This window comes from Ranitomeya variabilis, chromosome 6 (genome assembly GCF_051348905.1).
Source record: "Ranitomeya variabilis isolate aRanVar5 chromosome 6, aRanVar5.hap1, whole genome shotgun sequence".
Taxonomy (NCBI): Eukaryota; Metazoa; Chordata; class Amphibia; order Anura; family Dendrobatidae; genus Ranitomeya; species Ranitomeya variabilis.
The window spans coordinates 342,819,705-342,844,364 of NC_135237.1; positions in this window are offsets into that span (position 1 = coordinate 342,819,705).

Genomic DNA, 24,660 nt, shown 5'->3' on the forward strand with positions numbered 1-24,660 from the left:
TGAAACACAATTCCATTTTTCCTTAAATCGCTGTGTGTCTCATTACTTGCATATTCAGTTCCATTATCTGCATACAGCATTTTTGTCATTCTCCCAAATTTGTTATATACCTCAGCAAGATATATTTCACGTTTCTCTGGAACTTCATCTTTGCTCTGAATCAGATAGACAACTGTATATCTTGAATAATCATCGATAAATATGAGAAAATATATCTTCTTTCCAGGAGTTTGAGTACTCATTGGACCACAAACAACTGTATGTATTAAGTCTAATATGTCTTATATATAATAATATGTATTAATATGTATTAAGCTGTTCTGAATTTGTAGTGCTATTCTTTGGAAAGTATTTTCTTGACATGCTCCTTTTAAGACAGCTAGTACATTTCATTCCCAGGCCTTAAAACAAATGCACTATCAGGGTGCAGTGGACCCAATTAAAATGGCGGCTACACAGCTGCAGTAATACCGATGAGACAGCCAGCCTATACTCATGGGGGTGGCCATTTGGTACACAGTACACAAAAAGATACAATCTGTATGCAGCAATGTTCACACTCAAGAGATGCAGAGCATCTGGCTCACATCCTATTAATGACGTCCATACTCTTAGATCAGGCGGGCTGCCCAGTGCTAACTAAAATTCAAGTCTTATGGTATTTTCCTGAAGAAGGAGTCATATGCACGCCGAAATGTGTAGAATAAACCACTGCTCAATTGTACATTTTGTCTGTTTCTGGATAAGCTGTCAGTGCGAATCATAACCCACAAATCCTCCTATTCAGCGACCCACGCATGTTAACATATTAAATTCCGCTGTCAATCGCATAATAAAACATGCCCATCGGCGCCACTGACAACATAATTGTGGGTCACCGAAGGGTTCACATGACAACTGGGGGTTTGCGAGAGAACCCCATATTTGTCATTGCAGATCTGCCGCTCCATGGCTGTCGGTCATAACAGATGATGATTATTGCTACACACAGCATATGTGTAGCATAAGTGATCAGAAGATCGCAGCGTCAAGTCTCCAATGGAGACTATTGAATCAAGTAAAACGTAAACAAAATGTTTTAAAAATATTTAAAAAATCTAAAAATTCAAATCACCCTCCTGTTTCCCCATTCAAAACAAAACAATAAAAAGAATAAAAATACACATTTTTGGTCTCGTTTCATGTATCAAAATAATTAATCCAATCGGTGAATGGCGCAACAAGAAAAAAAATCAAAAGTCAACAAGAACCTATACATGTTTGGTATCTACGAACTCAAAATGACCTGGAAAATCATGACAGGTCACACTTAGCCTTTAGTGAACATGGTAAAAAAATCAATTGTGGAATTGCAATTTTCAATAAATTTCTCCGCACTTGGAATTTTTTCCCCTTTTCCAGTACATTATATGTTAAATCAATGAAGTCATTCAAAACTCGAACTCGTCTCATGAAAACAAGCCCTCACATGGCTTTAAACACACAAAAATGCACAAATTTAATTTTCTTAGATTTTGTATGTTACAAGAATAGTTTACTTACAGACCTTTGCATTCTCCTCTGTTCTGAAACATTTATAACTGAAAAAATGAGTAATTATGGGTTTCCCTTTCTCTTGTCTGTTCACATGAACAAAAGCTGTCATTAGCACAAACACGTGCATATTTGTGGTTCTACTGTGTATGACAAATTAGCTTGTCAAGCCACTGGCAGGAACTAATGCACCAGACGTCTTTTCAATAGCTCAAAGTATTTTAAAGTTGTTGTGGTATTCACAAGGTTTCTTCAACAGGACGGAACGCAGTTCATCTTGCTAACACATATCCCTGCAGGCCAATCATTTTCAATTAATGGCAACCATCAAAAAGCTTTATGCTTGAAAAGCTAGATTTCTCTAAGTCCTGTGAAGTCAAAGCAGATGCAGTAATGAAAATTTTAAGGCATTCATTGATTGCTAAACCAGTTATTTGCTTTCATTGTTGATTCCAATTCTACTGCAATTTTCTGGTCATTTGTAAATTATGGAGTATAAATGATTACTTTTCTCTGATTTTCTATGTCGCCTGGGGGTATAATTGCTTCCACAAAATGTACTTCCTCTAACTGGCGCATTCTCTAGTGTCGGGAAATTGGCGCTAGACAGATCTGGAACATCTTCTTTCTTGAACTCTCTGACAGGAGTTTTTGCATCAGACCTGACAAGTTACAGATCCTCATTTTGTTGATGCCATGCACTTCAATGATGAGTAAGTTGGAAAGGAATATTCATTACAGAAATACTTTTAAGATTAAAAAAACAGTTATCATGTTTCTTTGAATACTAGAAGAAACAAATGTGAGTTTCTAGGTCTTGAGAAATGGTAAAAACTATTTTGAACATGTATCTACCAATCTTGTAATGACTATAAGGGAAAATCAGATTGAGTTCCATAGAAATGAATAGAATCTATCAACAGCATATATGATGAATAAAAACTATAAATAAACAAGATTGTACATGAGAGCCTCTTATATTTAACTTTAATACCATCTCATTGAATTGTCTATTCAAGATTACAGTTGCTAACCTTGTTTAGTATGGGCATTAATTCCAACCTTCTGTTATTGACCTTTCCTTGAATTATTTCAATCTATGTACCTGGTCTCAAAATCTACCATTGTCACTTCTGTTTAGCAGACTTTATGTATCCATCCACTAATTATTGTTATGACAGTGTAGCAACTCACCCGGGAAAATAGGTAACACACTAAAACTTGCAACTGATCCTGTCGCTTTCCTGTACAGACTAGAGATCCTGAAATCAAGTGGTTCCTGCATGAGCACAGATAGCGCCAACCATAGATTAGATGATGGCAACTAGAACCTATGCTGTGTGAAAGGCTGTCAATCTATTCACGTTCCTCCTAAGAAGCTGGAGGGCAGAGCAGAGTGCAAATTACCTACAGAAAGGTAAGTGTGCTGAAATGGAAAAAGATCCCAAAGTGACTTTATCAAACTATGAAATACAAAATAAAGGACTAATAATGTATTGCTAGAGAATATGCCGCTTACTTCCTAAAAAGAAACAGAAGATAGGTGTAGAGTAAATAACCTAAACAGCAGAAAGATAAACCCTAGCTGGTCTTTCATTGACTGGCATAAACTACAGCAATATGGCTGGACATCCAAATGAGACTATCACTAGCATGAAATACCAGCAAGTATATAAAGCTGCACCCAAAAGGTGATAGGGCAGACAAATGAGTCAATGAAAACACCTGTTATCCTAAAAATACTGAATCAAGGATAATAGAAACTAAACACCCATAGAAAATGTGTATCTGCTGTGGCTCGGCGGACAGAGAAGCCAAGCACAAGCTCAAGAGTTCAATCCCAGACACATGACAATTATAGATCAATGCTCAGGTCTCAACTTTGGGACCTCCACTTATTGGGTGAACTGTAGGCTCTAAGGCAAAATGACTAGTGGTGGTAGCTTCCAGGTAGAAACTGAACTGTTTGTAGCTTTGGTACATTTCAATGGAGTGAGCATCAAACGTGAGTGTGACTATAATTAATATCTCAGAATAAAATATAGGCTAAAAAACACTCTTTTGTTGTGTAGCAATTTAAATAACAGCTGAAGCTTTGCAAAAAGTTTGCATATAGCTTCGACTTAAAGGAGTGGTCCAAAACTAATATTGATTTTCATCTTAAATGACTATTTCCATTTTGAATATGTTCCATTTGAGAATCGCCAATTCATGCTGGGATACTTAAACAAGACGTCATCAGGAGGCAGAAACTGCGGTCACTGCTGTAACACTAATTTCAGGGACTGAGTTAGTCCTTGCTCTACTGAATATGCATCAGTTATAATTTCCGACATTTGCTCAGTACAAGCTCCCTTACTACTGTATGATATTCTTCTCACTGCACAGTGACAGTGCGCTCCCTCACCGACTATGAGAAGCCAGTGATGGAGTGTACTGTCACTGTGCACTGGAAGAATATTGCACAGTAAGAAGCGATCTTGTACTGAGCATCTTGTCTGAATTGACAACCGATGCATGCTCAGTAGAGCATGGACTAGTGCAGCCCCTGAAACGGACACCACTGATGATGATTCACATTTCAGAATGGAACAAAAAACGAAGAAAAACCGAAACAAAGTCCAAGATATGAATTATAAATTTTATTAAAATATATATAATATGATATAACAGTGGGAAAAATACCATAAAAGGAACATCACCAGGGACAAATAGTGAAATTAAATAAAACACCTAATGTGATAATTTATATATAAATAAATCTATACCCATGGGCAGGAAATTACATATAGCAGCCAGGAGAATAAATAAATAAATAAACTTTAAAAAAAAATATGAATATATATATATATGTGACTCAAAAAAGAATCTAAATTTGGAGATTTTAGTGGCAAATAATAGTGCTGGATCTAAGAATTATAAATTATATAATAATCATAGTGATATGGTCATAGTGACCGTGAAGATGAATTATCCAACAGAAGACGAATATATACAAAAGGAAGGCAGGCTGACGAAGGCAGACGCCGAAACGCGCGTCGGGGCTCGGCACATCCCAGGGACCTCTACCCCATTTGGCTCACGCAGCAGGTAATATTAGGTGGCTTCCTCCTTTTGTATATATTCGTCTTCTGTTGGATAATTCATCTTCACGGTCACTATGACCATATCACTATGATTATTATATAATTTATAATTCTTAGATCCAGCACTATTATTTGCCACTAAAATCTCCAAATTTAGATTCTTTTTTGAGTCACATATATATATATATTCATATATTTTTTTAAAGTTTATTTATTTATTTATTCTCCTGGCTGCTATATGTAATTTCCTGCCCATGGGTATAGATTTATTTATATATAAATTATCACATTAGGTGTTTTATTTAATTTCACTATTTGTCCCTGGTGATGTTCCTTTTATGGTATTTTTCCCACTGTTATATCATATTATATATATTTTAATAAAATTTATAATTCATATCTTGGACTTTGTTTCGGTTTTTCTTCGTTTTTTGTTCTATATGGTTCCGAATGTCCATTCTATTTTTCCATTGGTGCACATCAGTGGCTATAGATTTAGATATGTATAAAATATTTTTCTTTTAAGTATAATTATTGTATGCACCGTGCCTTGAGATATATCTAACATTTCAGAATGGGTACATCGCCTGTAGCAGTTTATCAAAGCATGCACTGGGAATTTTCACATGGAACAGCATAAAAACTGAAATAGGCAATAAATAAATAAATAAACAAATCAGTTAGATTATAGAGGGAAATTTAGGGATTTTTAATTAAAGCTTATTAGAAAAGCTATTAGATTATTACAATAAATAGATATTTAGGATGAAACTCAATACTTTTCTTTTATATGTTTTTTTCCTAACTTAATAGGTTTATAGAATTCCTCTATAGGTCCAAAAATCTGAACACACTTTAATAGTAATAATAATCTTTATATTTATATAGCGCTAACATATTCCGCCGCGCTTCACAGTTTACATACATTATCATCGCTGTTCCAGATGGGGCTCACAATCTAGATTCCCTATCAGTATGTCTTTGGAATGTGGGAGGAAACCAGAGGAAACCCACGCAAACACAGGGAGAACATACAAACTCCTTGCAGATGCTGTCCTTGGTGGGATTTGAACCCAGGACTCCAGCGCTGCAATGCTAACCACTGAGCCACCGTGCTGCCCCAGTAAGATTGAAGGTACTCGCTTAGAGTTTTTGGCTGGTTTAGTTGCTATAATCAATGAAAAAATTACCAGCACAAATTATTGGACACCCTACATAACAAACTGCCTTTTGCATTTTCAGAGCGCCCATCCACCACATGTTAAGAAGTCGATTCCATATAGTCAGTTTGTGAAATTACATCTTATCAATGGCAATGATGAAGGATGTTTTAAATAGGCCATAGTGTTCAAACAAAAGGTAAATATAATGACATTACCTTCAGAAAAATGTTAGTCATGCATTAAATCAGTCAAGTAACATTAGACCTGATAATTCTATTCCAAAAGAAAGAAAAGGAAACAAACTTTTTGTTTTCCTTCAAGCCTGTCCCTCTTGATGCAATATTTATTTTGGCTGCATATATAAAAATTAGAATGTAATTGGAAATGATCCCGATTCAGAACAGTGACATAAAAAAATGTTCATAGCTTATAGACACAACAATTACAGAAGATTTACTGAGAAGCATTGTCCATAATGCAAAATGCACATGGCTGGAGGAATCTGTTCTGAACCATATGTAAATATAATACAAAACGTAATATTAAAATGGGAAATCTAAAACATAGAAATAATCAGTTTACTTAATATTATGTCAAACTAATCTTCTAGTCTATGTTAAATTGTGTTGTTGCAAAGCCTTTTATATAGGAGGTGTCTACATGTTAGAATAAATATATTCTATATAATATTTATATAGCTGTATATACAGTATATTGTAAGAAAGTAGGAGCTAAGGTCCTGAATGGCAGATAAGTGTTACTGAGATGTTTCTTACTTTGACTGGATTTGGGGTTTAGGATTTAAGAGTGACCAAAAGAGCCTGGATGGGAAATGTTGCCCTCAAACTCCAGTCCAGGTCTAACATGCGTAATAACAGGCAGCAGGGAATAGGAGTGCATAAAAGTGCTGTCGGCCACAGTTTTGTGCACCTCTGAAAAAAAGGACACCACTGAACAGAGGCCAGATGGAGTCCAGAGTAGCCATGCTGCAGCATTATAGTGAATGGATCCCATGGAGGGTTTAATCTGAATCCCGGATAAATGTGATCCAAAATGCTATGTAAAATGTTCCAAATAAAAACTTAAATTCAATCCACAAAAAAAGAAGTCCCCACTCAGATTCGTCATCTGTTAATGGATATAAAGGGGGCTTCCACGTTACTGGTAGCACAAAGGCTCTGGAAAAGCAAAATGGCCCTTGCCCCCAAAAAGATATTCAGCAAATTCTGTGCTCCCAAATCCAAATGCCCCCCTCCCTTCTGAACCCCAGTGTGCCTAAATCAAAGTCAGTGTCCACATGTTTGGCATTTCTGTAGCAATGAGAGCCCACCTAATTTATGGGTGCATGAGTTGAGCACAATGTACGGGCACTACAACAGGAGTTTGAAATTTTCAATGGAAAATTGAAGGCTAAAACAAAATTTTGGTCGAAAAATGTAATTATTTTTTTCTTCAATGCCCAATAGTATAAAATTCTGTGGCCCACCTGTGGTGTCAATATAATCACTGCACCCCTAGATGAATTCATTGAGAAGTGTAGTTTATAAAATGTGGTCTCTTATGGGGGTTCTGCTGTTCTGGCACCTCAATGGCTCTGCCAATGTGACATGGCTTCCTCAAACCAGTCCATCACAATTTGAACTCCAATATGGCGCTTCTTCCCTTCTGAGCTTTGCACTGTGCCTCAAAAGTAGTTTTAGAACACATATGGTTAGTGATGAGCAAGCCTCCTTGGCACTACTCCGTGCTTGCCCGAGTATCGCAGTGCTCGCGATGCTCAGAGCTCGCCAAGTATTTCCAGCTTTGCTCGGCAGGAGTTCGGGTCCCCGCCCTGCATGTTTGGCGCTCTTTAGAGTGCCAATCAACATGCAGGAATTGTCTGCCACACACTGTAATGCTGCAGCCATGTTGGTTGTGGCATTACAGTGATTGGCTGGCCGCACAGCGTCATCAGGTCTATATCAGACCTGGCGCCACCCTGCTTGTCACAGTCGGCTCCGGACTCAGGCAGTGTAGGGAGAGTTGCTGCTGAGATAGGGAGAGAATTTCAATTTTATTAGTTAGTGAGGGTATACCATCTGTAATACCCATATCCATCTCAACCAACAGTCCTTCTGAGGACTAATGAAGGTGTATATAGATATCAATGCTAGGCAGGCAGGCACTGTATGTGGGTATATAGATATCAGTGCTAGGCAGGCAGTGTATGTGGGTATACAGATATCAGTGCTAGGCAGGCAGGCAGTGTATGCGGCAGACTTCACTGCATATAACAAGAGGGTCAATTCCAGTTCTGTCTGCTGCTACTGCCTATTACAGATATTTATATGCATAGTACCAGCTATCAGGGGCCAGGAATATTTTTTGTGGATAAAAGCAATCCAGAGCACACCGTTTTTCTGCTCCATTTGCTGGTTGGCACTGCAGAATACAGCCAGATCCTTTCTATATTACAGCATAAAAATCCAGCTATTTTAAAGGGGTTTGGCCATGACACGAATCACATCTCAGTGCATTGAAAATCCTGCCTTTTATGGACTACTGTTAAATTTTGTTGTAGTGTCTTAGATAGGAAACCAGTTTGCTGAAAGAAAAAAGGTACCTACAGGACAGCAATTTTAAACAGTGGTTTGGCCATCACATGGATCGCCTATCAGTGTGGCCAAAATTGTGCCATTTCAGGCCTCAATTTAAATTTTGTTGCAGTGTCTTTAGCAAGTAATTGACACCAGTTTGCCGAAAAGAATAATAGTTACCTACAGGCCAAATATTTTACACTAGGGTTTTCCCTCACATGGATCACATATACAGTAAGTTTGCTCCAAATTCAGCCATTTGGAGTGAACGTTGAAAATATTGTACTCCATTTAAAATTGGCAAGGCACGTGGCAAGGGATGGGGAAGTGGACGTGATGCTGATGGTGCATGCAGAGGCCGAGGCCGTGAGCAAGCTGAAATTGGGCCACAACAAACAGCCCGACCTTCCTGTCCCAATTACTAGGGGACCACAGCAGCACACCACTATTGAACCCCCAGCAGTGTCAAAAGGTTGTTGGTTGGATAGCGGATAATGCTTCCAGTCACTTTGCTAACACCACCACCACCACCCTGTCCTCCACACAGTCAAGAATGAGTAGCCATGAGTCTGGACAGCATATTACCCACCCTGATCCTCCTTCCTCCCAACATGCCGAGTGCACGGAGATAACTGATCCCACACTTTTCCATTTATAGATTCGGGCCTCTCTCCCGGTCCACTTGAAGCGGGGAAAGAGGAGATCGCATGTAGCTATTCCCAAATATTTGAGCAGCTACGGTCATACGAAGGCGACTGTGTAAAAGTGTCACAAGATGGGGACGATGATGAGACACTATTGCCAGAAAGTCAGGAGGAGGACCAGGGTGCGGAAGTGGAGGACAAGGTAGTGGATGATATAGTAACTGACCCAAGCTTGCAGGAGGACATGCAGAGCGAGGACAGCAGCACACAGGGGGAGGGAGGCATAGCACCCCAACAGGCAGGAAGAAGCAGTGTGATGGCCGCAGACAGAATGCAGGCAACCGTTCCCTGTGACACCAACACAACAGAAGTTGCCAGTCCAACTGTTAGGTCTTCCCGAGTCTGGTTGTTTTTTAAAGACTCTGCTGATAACCCCAAAAAGGCACAACCTGCCAGGCCAGCATCAGCAGGGGTAGCAAAACTACCAGACTGACCACCACCAGCATGATCATGCACATGGCAGCAAAGCACCCGACTTTGTGTGCCGAACCCCAGAGTCCAGGAATAGTGTCTGTGGGTGACACCACTGTTTCTTCCACTGTTGTGTGTGCAAGCCAATCCCCTGTCCATGGTGCATGCGAAGATGCCTCTTACTCTGCACCTGTTGCACCTACTCAACTAAATTCACACATTTCTCGACTGCTTGTTCTCGAAATGTTGCCTTTTAGGCTCGTGGAGATGGAAGATTTCTGCAACCTGATGGCCATGGCCGTCCCTCGGTACTCGATCTCCAGCCACCACTATTTCTCCTGGTGTGCCATCCCCGCATTACACAAGCACGTGTCCCACAATATTAGCCATGCCCTCCACAATGCAGTTACTGGGAAAGTCCACCTAACCATGGACACGTGGACAACTGCTTGTGGACAGGTATGGTACATCTCGCTGACGGCACACTGGGTTAACATAGAGGAAGCCGGGACCCAGTCAGACCTTGGGGTGGAAAACGTCCTGCCAAGGATTGCAGGTCCTACGTCAATCAGGGTTGCCCCCACAGTCTACAGCTCCTGCACCTCCTCCTCCTCCTCTTCAGCCTCCATCTTCGAAATCACCACATCAGTCACAAGCTGGAAGCACTGCAGCACTGCCTCAGCCAAGCAGCAACAGGCTGTGCTGAAGCTAATATGCTTAGGTGACAAACCACACAATGCTGAAGAGTGGATGGCCTGAGTACAGGGAGGAGTAGGAGGAGGTGGAGAGGACTGCAGGTTCTTCAGCTTCAATATTGCAATTCTCCACTGTCGGGTCATAAGCCTCAACACTGCAATTGACTGCAGGTTCTTCAGCTTCAATTTTGCAATTCTCCACTGCCAGGTCATAAGCCTCAACACTGCAATTGACTGCAGGTTCTTCAGCTTCAATATTGCAATTCTCCACTGCCGGGTCATAAGCCTCAACACTGCAATTGACTGCAGGTTCTTTAGCTTCAATTTTGCAATTCTCCACTGCCGGGTCTTCAGCCTCAACACTACAATTGATTGCAGGTTCTACAGCTTCAATATTGCAATTCTCCACTGTGGAGTCTTCAGCCTCAACACTGCAATTGACTGCAGGTTCTTCAACTTCAATATTGCAATTCTCCATTGCTAGGTCTTCAGCCTCAACATTGCAATTCACTGCAGGTTCTTCCGCTTCAATATTGAAATTCTCCACTGCTGGGTCTTCAGCCTCAAAACTGCAATTCACCACTGCCGTTTCTTCAGCCTGAACACTGCAATTCAATGCATAGGCAAACAGTATGGGAGTACCAACTTCGTAATAATGGGAACATTGATTTCAGGTAGCTATCGTGTACTTCTGTTCAAATGGTTGGTGGGGTGCATCCACATTTGGGGCAGACCTTGCATTCACTTCATGGGCAAGCAGTATGGGAGTACCAACTTCGTAATAATGGGAACATTGCTTTCAGATGGCCATCCTGTAAGTCTGCTCAAAGGGTTATTGGGGTGCATCTAAATGTGGGGCAGGGCAGGCCTTGATTTCACTTCATTGGCAAACAGTATGGGAGTACCAACTTCGTAATTATGGGAACCTTGCTTTCAGGTAGCTATCATGTACGTCTGTTCAAATGGTTGTTGGGGTGCATCCACATTTGGGGCAGACCTTGCATTCACTTCATGGGCAAGCAGTATGGGAGTACCAACTTCGTAATAATGGGAACATTGCTTTCAGGTGGCCATCCTGTATGTCTTTTCAATGGGTTATTGGGGTGCGTACAAATTTTTGGTAGCCCTGCCAATCACTGCATAGGCAATAACAGTATAGGAGACCCACTGTTTAATAATGGGATTAACATATTACACAAGAAAATCCATTTTGGTTTCGTTCTTTGGGTGTTTTATTGTGAGTCTGTAAAAGTGGCTTAAGACTCTGTCAACATTGTTCACGGCAGTGACCTGGGAGTCAGAAATGTTTCCAGGGGTCTTCCCCATGATGTTCCCATGTCATTTGAGCACTGTTCCTATTGAGTTCCACAATTTATAGTCACTCTATAGTTCCCCGGGGGGCCGCAGTAAAAATGCTCGAGTTTCCCATAGACTTACATTGGGATCATTGCTTGAGTCCAGCACCCGAGTATTCCAATATGCTCGACCCAAGCTACAAGCACCCGAGCATTTTAGTGCTCACCCATCACTACATATGGTGTATCAATTTACTCAGGAGAAAGTGTACAAAACATTTTGGGGTACATTTTCTGCTGCTATCTATTTTTGTGGGAAAAATGTGATTTTTTTTATTTTCACAGTTCTATATTATAAACTTTTGTAAAGCAGCTGGAAGATCAAAGTGCTCATCGCACATCTAGATCCTTGATGGGTCTAGCATCAAAAATAGTGTCACTTTTGGGGAGTTTCCACTGTTTAGGTACATGAAGTGCTATTGAAATGAGACATGACACCGGCAGACCATTCCATGAAAGTCTGCATTCCAAAACGTCACTGTTTCTTTTCTGAGCCCTGCCGTGAGCCCACGTAATAGTTTACTCCCACATATGGGGTATCTGCGTACTTAGAAGAAATTGCACATCAAATTTTGGGGTCCATTTTCTCCTTCTATCCTTGTGAAAATAAAAAAATTGTGGCTAAAAAACATTTTTTGAGGAAAAATGTGATTTTTGTTATTTTCACGGCTCTACATTATAAACTTCTGTGAAGCACCTGAGGTTTCAAGGTGCTCACCATACATCTAGATAAGTTCTCTGAGGGGTTTAGTTTCCAAAATGATGTAACTTATATGGATTTACACTGTTTAGGCACATCAGGGGTTCTCCAAATGTGACATGGCATCCGCTAATTATTCCATTTAGCGTTCAAAAAGTCAAATGGCACTCTTTAATTTCCAACCTTGCTGTCCGCCCAATCAGTATCATTCCCCCACATATGGGGTATCAGCATACTCAGGAGAAATAGCACAACAAACTGTATGGTTAAATTTCCCCGGTAACCCTTGTGAAAATGCAAAACATCCCCATACAAAACATTTTTGCAGGAAAAATTTGATTTTTTTCATTTTTATGACTACATGTTATAAACTTTTGTGAAACAACTGGGGGTTCAAGGTGCTCATCACAGATCTAGATAAGTTCCTTGAGGTGTCTAGTTTTCAAAATGGTGTCACTTGTGGGGGGCTTCTACTGTTTAGGCACATCAGGGGTTCTCTAAACAAAACATGGCGTCCGCAAATTATTCTAGCAAATTTTACATTCAAAAAGCCTAATGACATTCCTTCCCTTCCAAGTCCCGCCGTGTGCCAAAACAGTGATTTTCCCTCACATATGGGGTATCGCTATGCTCAGGAGGAATTGCACAACAAATTTTTGGGTCCATATTTTCCCGTTACCATTGCGAAAATAAAAAAAATGAGGGTCTAAAATAAAAGTTTTGTGACAAAAATTTAAATGTTCATTTTTACCTTAGACACTCCAAAGATTCCTGTGAAGCACCTGAAAGGTTAACAAACTTTTTTAATGTGGTTTTGAGCACCTTGAGAGGTGAAGTTTTAGAATGGTGTCACTGTTGGGTCTTTTCTGACATATATACCCCTCAAAGTGACTTCAAATGTAATATTGTTCCTAAAAAATGGTTTTGAAAATTTTGTTGGAAAAATCAGAAATCACTGGTCAACTTTTAACCCTTGTAACTTCCTAACAAAAAAATATGTGTCAAAAATTGTGGTGATGTAAAGTCGACATGTGGGAAATGTTAGTTATTAACTATTTTGGGTGATACAATCCGGATTTAACCCCTTTCAGATGTTGGATTTCCCTTGTTTGGTGCAAGCTCCAACACAGATCCTGCTCATTTCCAGGCATATGACAGCTGATTTATACAGCTGACGTGTGCCCACAACAGCTGCTAGTGGAATCGTGATCCACCCGCAGCTGTTAAGTTAAATGCTGCTGTCAATCTCTGACAGCTGCATTTAACTCGCGCTTACAGGAAGCGCGTCACTGGCTCCACCAATTGGTGACCCCTTCACATGATTGCAGGTCACCGATGGGTCTGCATGTCAACCAGAGATCTGCAGCAGACCTCCATGGTTGTCATAGCCAGATTGCTATGAGCACCGCCCAATGGTCAGCACTCATAGCAAGTGAGCATTTCTGCTACATACCGGCGATCTGATCATTGCCTGTGTGTAGCAGAGACAATCAAAGTACTGCACCTTGGAGACTATTGAAGCATGCAAAATATAAAAAAGAAAATGTTTTTTTTTAAATATATATATATATATATATATATATATATCTATATATATAATTGTCTAAGGGTTTTTCCGTCTGTCTGTCTGTCTGTCTGTCTGTCTGTCTGTCTGTCTGTCCTGGAAATAACTCCATATAAGGTATGGTCTACAAACAGGATACCTTATATGGAGTGGTCGGCGGTTTGTAGACCATACCTTATATGGAGTGGTCGGCGGTTTGTAGACCATACCTTATATGGAGTGGTCGGCGGTTTGTAGACCATACCTTATATGGAGTGGTCGGCGGTTTGTAGACCATACCTTATATGGAGTGGTCGACGGTTTGTCGGGCGGCCTCGACCAATCAGAGATGGGCACAGCATGGCGACGATGATGTCATAATGGTTGCCATGGCGACGATGATGTCATAAAGGTTGCCTCGACCAATCAGCGACGGGCACAGTCTGCCGCGAATCACATACTACGGGGACATGCATATTCTAGAATACCCGATGCATTAGAATCGGGCCACAGTCTAGTATATATATAAAAGTTCAAACCACCCCCCTTTCGCCCCATTCAAAATAAAACTATAAAAAAACAGACATGCACATATTTGGTATTGCCGCATTCAGAATCGCATAATCTATAAATATAAAAAAATTAACCTAAACGGCGTAAAGAGAAAAAGATTCAAAACGCCAGAATTACTTTTTTTGTTGCCACTACATTACAATAAAGTGCAATAATGAGCAATCAAAACACTGTATCTGCACCAAAATTGTATCAATAAAAACGTCAGCTCAGCACACAAAAATAAGCCCTCACTCAGCCCTAGATCATGAAAAATGTAGACACTACAGGTCTTGGAAAATGGGGCCATTATTTTTAAAATTAATAAAATAAAAAAGAACCTATACATGTTTGGTGTCTGTGAACTTGTAATGACCTGGAGAATCATAATCGCAGGTTAGTTTTATTATTTAGTGAACATGATTAAAAAAATAATAATTGTGGAATTGCACTTTTTTGCAATTTCACCGCACTTGGAATTTTTTTCCCATTTTTCAGTGCATGATATGTTAAAACCAATGGAGTCGGAAAAAGGTACCTCTTGTCCCACAAAAAACAAGCCCTTATATGGCCAAATTGATCAAAAAATTAAAAAGTTATTGCACTGGGAAGAAGGGGAGCAAACAAAAATGCAAAAAAATAGCCAGGGGGCTAAGGGCTGAAGGGCATAAAAATTAAAAGACTGAAAAAAAAGTTAAATTTTCACGAAATTTCTATTGTTTTCAAAAATAAGTGCACGTCATATTGAATAAATTTTACCACTATAATAAATTACAATATGTCAAACCAATCTGTAAAGAATTGCAAAATTTGGCCTGGTCATGATGCAAACAGTTTTGAGGGGAAAAGTTCTCCCTTTAACGTGGGCATAACGCTACTCAGACAACACAGGGTGAGGGTAAAACAGTGTGGCAATGCTTTATTGAACCACAAAACAGGCAGATACACGTAGAACAGTCCCAGCAAAATACCCCCAAGATGGTGCATATTACAGAGTCTCACCCTTCTGCTGACTCGCCAGGATAATGACAGATGCTGCTTCAGAGCTTCCAGGGTCGCTATGCCACCTGTGGCATGCACACAGAGAGGAGGAAACAACAAGCGTAGGAAGATGACAGTCCATTCAGTCTATGCAAGGCCAGTTGATCCGAGGATCACAACCTAGCTTCATCTTCCAGGGTCGGTTACTCCACCTGTGGCACATACACACCGAGAGGAGGTAACGACAAGCGCAGGAAGATGACAGTTCATTGAGTCCATACAAGGTACAAGGCCAGTTGATCAGAGGATCACAACCTGACTTCTCCAAATGCATTCATGGTTCAGCGATGGTCAATGGAGCAGATCTGTATTCTTTCAACTGGTTCCAAAAACCGCTAGGTTGTTTCATGTAGAATGATAGATCTGTGTCCCTCGTGATGGAGCCATGATGTAAAATGGCTGCTGTCTAGTCCTTTGGATGTATGGATGTCTTGGCAGAATCTCTCTGGCTGTTTCTTTCTTTCAGTCTCTTTATACAGAGGCATGTAACCTTTTTTAGACTTAACAAGTATCCCTCATTCAGTATTTATATAAAAGGGCAAGAATGGAGATGAAATCAAGTAGTATTACTTGATTATTTAAACTAAAAAGTTTTCCCTCTTTGCTTTTGAAGTCAACAAACTGGCTTCATAACACAATGCATATTTAGCATATCAGCAAACATCACTAGTGATCAAGGATAGGTGCACAATACAAGTCAATATTACCGAATTACACAAACAAAAGTCTGTTTTCTTGACCAACCAGAAATCATCACTTCAATTTGAAAGCCAACATACAGATAACATTCTACGATTCTTGGTTTGCTAAAAACAGATATCTGGTTAATTAAGATACAATGCTGTGTGTCTTCACAGGAAGTTAATAGTGTGAGACATGTAACTAACACAGTACAGCAGTACTGAACTTTGTCTCATAACAAACATCTTGGGAGCTGCTGCTCTCACAGCTCTGCTGTATTGCAACAATATTGCAATACTGGCTACATGTGAGATAGAAGCTAAAGTCTAGTGGGCGGCGCTTGAGCAGATTGAGGGCATCACTTGCTGTAGCAAATTAAATTTGGCTCCAGCAAAATGGCACCGGTGGCACATGTCCAGTAGCATCTGTCGGAAAGTAATAAATAGTACTGTGCAGGTGCCAGCGCCAATTTGCTAGAGTTTTCATTTGTAAAGACCACAATAAAAACTGCGCAAGCACAGTACTTAAAATAGGAGGCAGGTCACTGAAGGTTCAGTGACATTTCATTTAAGCCCACAAGTATTAACATGAGACCAGAGCACCAAATAAAGACTACCACAGGCCCACCCCAAGCACGAGACTCTCATTAACCGAAAACTGCAAAGATTAAACAACCAGAAGATGGATTTCTTCAACCCAGGTATTATTTTAATCAGTATAACTGCCCCAACATGACAATGCCTGTAGTTTACTTAGCAAAATCCTGATGACAGGTTCGCTTTAAGCATTATCTGTCTGTTCCTCACTTTTCAATGAAACTAGACAATCCCTTTATAAAATTGTTGCCCACACTTAAGGTCTTTTTTTCTCTATATCTCTCTAAAGATGGCCTACTTTGCTTTTGATACCAGTTTGGTGTGGAGATTGAGAGTTTGAATAAACAGCTACTAAATGCAAATTCAACACTTAGAATCAACTCGCAACACCTTAGTTTGTCAAGACATTACAAGGGAACGAGACACACCAGACCATTAAATAATAATAATAATAATAATAATAATTTTATTTATATAGCGCCAACATATTCCGCAGCGCTTTACAACTTATAGAGGGGACTTATACAGACAACAGACATTACAGCATAACAGAAATCACAGTTCAAAACAGATACCAGGAGGAATGAGGGCCCTGCTGCTCGCAAGCTTACAATCTATGAGGAAAAGGGGAGACACAAGAGGTGGATGGTAACAATTGCTTTAGTTATTTGGACCAGCCATAGTGTAAGGCTCGGGTGTTCATGTAAAGCTGCATGAACCAGTTAACTGCCTAAGTATGTAACAGTACAGACACAGAGGCTATTAACTGCATAAAGTGTATGAGAACATGATGGAGGAACGTAATTATGTTGTTGTTTTTTATTAATAGGCCACACAGGGATAATTAGGTTAATGCGTTGAGGCGGTAGGCCAATCTGAACAAATGAGTTTTTAGTGCACGCTTAAAACTGTGGGGATTGGGGATTAATTGTATTAACCTAGGTAGTGCATTCCAAAGAATCGGCGCCGCACGTGTAAAGTCTTGGAGACGGGAGTGGGAGGTTCTGATTATTGAGGATGCTAACCTGAGGTCATTAGCAGAGCGGAGGGCACGGGTAGGTTGGTAGACTGAGACCAGAGAGGAGATGTAGGGTGGTGCTGAGCCATGGAGTGCTTTGTGGATGAGGGTAGTAGTTTTGTACTGGATTCTGGATTGGATGGGTAGCCAGTGTAATGACTGGCACAAGGTAGAGGCATCGGTGTAACGGTTGGCGAGGAATATGATCCTGGCAGCAGCATTCAGGACAGATTGGAGCGGGGAGAGTCTGGTAAAAGGTAGGCCAATTAGTAGAGAGTTACAATAGTCCAGACGAGAATGAATAAGTGAGACAGTAAGAGTTTTTGCAGAGTCGAAAGTAAGAAAAGGGCGAATTCTGGAAATGTTTTTGAGATGCAGATAAGAAGAGCGAGCCAGTGATCGGATGTGGGGGGTGAATGAAAGCTCGGAATCAAGGATGACTCCAAGGCAGCGGGCATGTTGCTTTGGAGTAATGGTGGAACCGCACACAGAGATGGCAATGTCGGGCAAAGGTAGGTTTGTAGAGGGAGAGAACACGAGGAGTTCAGTTTTTGACAGGTTCAGTTTCAGATAGAGGGAGGACATGATGTTAGAGACAGCGGTAAGACAATCACTGGTGTTTTCTAAAAAGGTCGGCGTGATAACAGGAGAAGAGGTATATAATTGGGTGTCGTCAGCATAGAGATGGTACTGGAAACCAAATCTACTGATTGTTTGTCCAATAGGGGCAGTATACAAAGAGAAGAGGAGGGGGCCTAGGACTGATCCTTGAGGAACCCCAACAGTAAGGGGAAGGTGAGAGGAGGAGGAACCAGCAAAACAAACAGTGAAGGATCGGCCAGATGGCTTATCAGTAGTGTTGAGCATTCCGATACCGCAAGTATCGGGTATCGGCCGATACTTGCGGTATCGGAATTCCGATACCAAGATCCGATACTTACTGCATATTGGATACTGGAATCGGAAATTCCCATAATTCAAACAGCACAAATTCAGCCAATGAGGAATGATTCCAAGTGTGGGCACATCCTGTTCAGCATGGTGGGCATGTAACTACTGGCAAGGCTGTGATTGGCTGCTGAAATGATGTCATGATGCACTATAGAAAACGCTGCCGCCCTTTCTGGCTCACTCTGCTGTGAATTCAGTTAGGCATAGGACGCTGTGTTCTGACTGAGGGCCAGTTGAGATAGCGATTTGCTTCTTTGTGCTTTTCTCAGGCTAATTTAGCAACCGCTGTGTGTTCACCTTGCTTTTGCTTTGCAGCGCTGTTTTCACAGCGATCTGCAAGGTCTCTGTGTGTGTGTGTGAGTGCAGCCCACTCTCTAGTCTGTGTGCATCCATAGCCGGTTGTATTCAGCTCAGGGTGGTTCACTGTCTCATACTGTTCTATCCATTCCATTGTCCTTTTTTGCAAATAGTGCAGCCCGCTGCACATTTTTTCAAATAGTTCCTATTAGTGGCTTTCCACCCGTATCCAGCTAAATTGTGGAAAAACACTACATAGGATAACGTAGAGGAGGTTTTTTTGGGCCTTGCAGAGCCGTTTACGGCTGTCTGCACGGTCTCCGTGTGAGTGCAGCTCGCCCTGTAGTCTGTGTGCAGCCACAGCCGGTTGTATCCAGCTCAGGGTGCGTCACTGCCTCATAGCGTAAAATACATTGTCCTTTTTTGCAAAGAGTGCAGCCCGCTGCACATTTTTTCAAATAAATCCTATTAGTGGCTTTCCACCCGTATCCAGCTAAATTGTGGAAAAACACTACATAGGATAACGTAGAGGAGGCTTTTTTGGCCTTGCAGCGCCGTTTACGGCTGTCTGCACAGTCTCCGTGTGAGTGCAGCTCGCACTGTAGTCAGTTCAGCCCCCAAAAAATAAATAACTAATAAAGTTTACCAAACACCACTTTACAGTTGTGTAGGCCACATTAGCTCATATTAAAGTCTAGTCCACACTTTAGAAAATTAGTGTTTCTTATACCTGTTAGGAGCTGTTCAGGAATAAGCACACTAAGTCGTTAGTACTTTTCTGCTTATCTTTATCAGTCAACCAAGATGAAGAAGGCAGGGAGTAAGGCACGTGGGCGTGGGCGCGGAGCAGGGAGAGGACGTGGGGATTCTGTGCCTGCTGCGGGCACCGGTGACTCATCATCACCCAGTTTCAGCAGGGAACAGTCCTTCATGATCAGCTTTGTTGGAGAGCGCTGTACACCGCTGCTGCGTGAAGACCAAATTGAAGCCGTTGTCAGATGGATGGCAGCTAACGCATCAACTTCAATTAGTGCCACATTCTCTCAGGCACAGAGCACTGGAGAGCACCCATCTGCCCAGGCAGTCAGAGAGCCCAGGACAGGAGCCATCTCTACTTCTGTTCTCTGAATCTCTTGGCTTGGAAACAGGGGGCCAGCCAAGCAGCATTGGAGAAATGGAAGAAGAGGCAGTGTGCAGTGATGCCCAACAGCTTTTTCTCTCTGAGTCTGAAGAGGCGGGTGGGCCAGTGCCTCCGGTCACCACACCGCAGTACGCATCCGCTGATGATGACACTCAGGTGCCACTTTCTGGTGCGTGCTCTGCTGCTGAGACTACCCAGGAGGAGCAGTTGGTGGCAGAGGGTAGTGTAGATGATGAGGTCCTTGACCCATCGTGGCGTGAGGGACAGGAAGGTGGTGGGAGCAGCTCTGAGGAAGAGATTCCCTGAATGGGCCAAAGAGGGAGAGGGAGGGGGAAGACTGCGGAGCCTGTAGCCTCAACTTCGGCACCCGTTCAGAGCATGCCTCTTCCAACAGCCAAAAAGGGCGCTCCCAAGACTTGCAGTGCCTGGGCCTTTTTTGACACAGTTGCAGATGACATTTGCTTTGTCAAATGCAAGGTGTGTCATCAGAAAATCAAAAGAGGGAGAAATGTCAGCAGCCTCAATACCTCAAATATGTGGAAACATGTGCGGACCAGGCACGTGGCAGAGTTACAAAAACACACTGAAGAGCTAGGCCAACCAACAGTGGCAGCTACCACCTCTTCAGCTCGTGTTGCCTCTTCCTCCAGCTCACACACAGCTGATTCGGCTTCCTCCCAGGATCGCCATGGAAGAACCTCTGGCACTGTTGTCCAGAGACCCACTGTAATTCCACCCGCAGCACCACGTTCCCAGTCATCCTCACACTCCCAGGCCAGTCTACAGCCATCGGTAGTACAGGCATGGGAGAAAAGGCGGCTATTCTCGTCAAACCACCCACGAGCACAGGCTATGAATGCAGGCATTGCCAAACTTCTGTCACTGGAAATGCTGTCATTCAGGCTGGTGGAGACTGACAGCTTCCGTGACTTGATGGCATTGGCAGTCCCACAGTACAATGTGCCCAGCCGCTTTTATTTCAGCAGGCAAGCCGTCCCTGTCCTGCACAAGCATGTGGAGGGACACATAAAACACGCGCTACTGAACGCCGTCAGTAGCAAGGTCCACCTCACCACAGATGCGTGGACCAGTCACCATGGACAGGGGCGATACCTTTCCCTCACTGCCCATTGGGTTAATGTTGTTGACCCGGGTACAGATCGTGCGAGTGGCGCAGGACGTGTCCTGCCCACTCCAAGGATTGCAGGAATCCAGTCTGTACGCATTGACTCCTCCTCATACACAAGTTCCTCAGAATCATCGCTGCAGGAGCCGTCACAGTCCACCTCCACATGGACCCGTGAACGTTTACCTGTTATGACCGACATGAGCACAGCCGTGGTCAAACGTCAACAGGCCATCTTGAAAATAATTTCTTTGGGGAATCGAAGCCATACAGCGCAGGAGCTCTGGAATGCCATCAAGCAGGAGAGCGATGTGTGGTTTGTGCCAGCGAATCTCCAGCCAGGCATGGTAGTGTGTGACAATGGCCGAAATCTGGTGGCAGCTCTGGGCCTCGGCAACCTCACTCACATCCCATGTCTGGCACATGTGCTCAACTTGGTCGTGCAGAGTTTTTTGAGGGACTATCCGGATCTTGATGCACTGCTGCACAAGGTCCGCCTAGAGTGTGCTCACTTGCGGCGTTCCAGCACGGCAAGATCGCGCATTGCAGCTCTGCAGCGCCGAATCCGCCTTCCGGAACATCGCATCATATGTGACCTACCTACCAGGTGGAATTCCACGTTACATATGTTGGAGCGGTTGTGTGAGCAGCAGCAAGCAGTAATGGAGTACCAGCTGCATCAGGTGCAAAGAAGTCGCACTCCGCGCTGTTCAGACTTCACAACCACAGAGTGGGCCACTATGAAGGACGTCTGCCAGGTTTTGCGTCCCTTCGATTATTCCACGCGGATGGCGAGTGCAGATGATGCACTAGTCAGCGTGACTGTCCCCCTTATCAGCTTGCTTCAACAAACACTGCAAGCGCTAAGGGATGATGTTGTGGAAGAGGTGGAGGATGAGGACTCACCATTTCTATCAGCTTCTGGACAGTCAGCGCCACGTGGTTCCTCACAAACGCGTAGGCAGGGGACACTTTGTGAGGAGGATGAGGAGGAGTCAATGGAGGAGGAAGACATCCGTCCAGAGTAGGGAGTTACACAATTGTCCAGTAGTCAGTGTGTACATCGAGGGTGGGGTGATGAAGAGCGGGCAGAGCTCACGCCTCAAGCAGGGGACAGCGTTTCTTGGCCAGTTGGCATTCTGCAGCACATGGTTGATTACATGCTGCAGTGCCTGAGAAACGACCGGCGCATCGCCCACATTCTCAACATGGCTGATAATTGGGTGTACACCCTCCTTGATCCTCGCTACCGGGACAACGTACAAAGCCTCATTACACCGTTGAACCGGGATCGTAAAATGCGGGAGTACCAAGACACACTGGTGAATTCCATCATCTTCTCCAGTCCAACTGAGAGAAGTGCTGCTAGTGCTTTACAAAGCAGCTCAGTGCGTCCTGGCAGTGGAGGAGGCTCTGCACAAAGAGGGAGCAGAAGCAGTGCCTCTGCCCAAGGCAAGACCAGTATGGCCCAACTGTGGCTGAGTTTTGTGTGCCCCCCACAAATGTCTACACCATCACAGGCGGCTCCAGTCAGCAGGAGGCAACGGTTCCGTCAGATGGTGACAGACTACATGTCTTGCCCTCTTGCTGTACTCCCAGACGGCTCTTCCCCTTTCAAGTTTTGGGTCTCTAAGCTGGATACATGGCCAGAGCTAAGCCAGTATGCATTGGAGGTGCTGGCTTGCCCTGCGGCTAGTGTATTATCGGAACGCATCTTTAGTGCTGCAGGTGGTGTACTAACAGACCGTCGCATGCGACTATCCTCCGATAACGTTGACCGGCTTACTTTCCTGAAAATGAACCAGGCCTGGATCTCGCAGGAATTTGCCACTCCTCTTCCTGATTAAATAATTGGGTGACTGTCTACAATATCCAGGTCTCCTGTTGTGTTCATCTTTCTACCACCTGAACTGTAATACCTGGGCTCCAACAACGCCAGTTGAGGCTCAGAAGTGCCGTCTGCACAGTCAAAACATACGACCCAGTGTTATTGGGTGTCAGTAACGTCAGCTGATCCCCAGCTGTGTAGTCGGCAATGTGTCCTGCGACCGCCATGCTGACGCAACAACTGAAATTTAAGGGAACCTGTCCCCCCCCAGGCGTTTGTTACTGAAAGAGCCACCTTGTGTAGCAGTAATGCTGCACAAGGAAAAGGTAGCTACTTTTGTTTAGCTCCTTGCACACGCAGAACTTAACACTTATAAAATGTGTCCACTGATACCGTAAAACCATCCCGGAGGTGGGACTTTCCTTCGTAATGTGACGCAGCACAGCCATCATTCCTACCCCCTTGGTGCCGTGCGCCGCCTCCTCAGCGTTGTTTGATTCTGTCCCGGAGCCTGCGCTGTTATGTTATCCCTTGGCCAGGCACACTTAGCGCTGCCCATCTTCTGACATCAGTTGGTGTCAGGCTGACTGCGCCTGTGCAGCCGCGCAGGCCAAGATCCCGCCTCGCAGTGTCTTCTGATTTAATCACACTGCGGGCCTGGGATCCATGGCCATGCGCAGTGCATATCTTCACCTCAGGCTGTCACTCATCTCCCTCCGCCTTCTTCAAACTGTGCACCGTGAGCTGATCCCTAATAGCATGCCACGGCCATGATGGCGCACAGTCTGAAGAAGCCGGAGGGAGGGGAGTGAGAGGCGAGGATAAGCACTGCGCATGGCCACGGATCCCAGGACCGCAGTGGGATTACATTAGATGACACTGCGATGCGGGATCTTGGCCAGCGCGGCCGCACAGGCGCAGCCAGCCTGACACCAAATGATGTCAGAAGACGGGCAGCGCTAAGTGCGCCTGGCCAAGGGATAACATAACAGCGCAGGCTCCGGGACAGAATCAAACAACGCTGAGGAGGCGGCACACGCCACCAAGGGGGTAGGAATGACGGCTGTGCTGCGTCCCATTACGAAGGAAAGTCCCACCTCCGGGACGGTCTCACGGTATCAGGGGACACATTTTATAAGTGTTTAGTTTTGTGTTTGCAAGGAGCATAATTAAAAGAGCCACCTTTTCCTTTTGCATCCTTTGTGCTGCACAAGCTGGCTCTTTCAGCTACAAACGCCTTGGGGGGGGTTAAAGGTTCCTTTTTGACTTGCTCCAATCAGGCTTCGGCCTACACGGTGTTCCTCTGCTCCTCCTGCTGTCCCTGGGCTCTAACACCGCTAGTTGGTGCCTGGAAGTGCTGTCCGCATAGTCAACAGTCGCTCCTCTGTTATTGGGGTTCAGTAACGTCAGCTGCTCCCCAGCTGTGTGTGCGGCAATACCTCCAATCTGCTCCTCCTGCTGTCCCTGGGCTCTAACACCGCTAGTTGGTGCCTGGAAGTGCTGTCCGCACAGTCAACAGTCGCTCCTCTGTTATTGGGGTTCAGTAACGTCAGCTGCTCCCCAGCTGTGTGTGCGGCAATACCTCCAATCTGCTCCTCCTGCTGTCCCTGGGCTCTTACACCGCTAGTTGGTGCCTGGAAGTGCTGTCCGCACAGTCAACAGT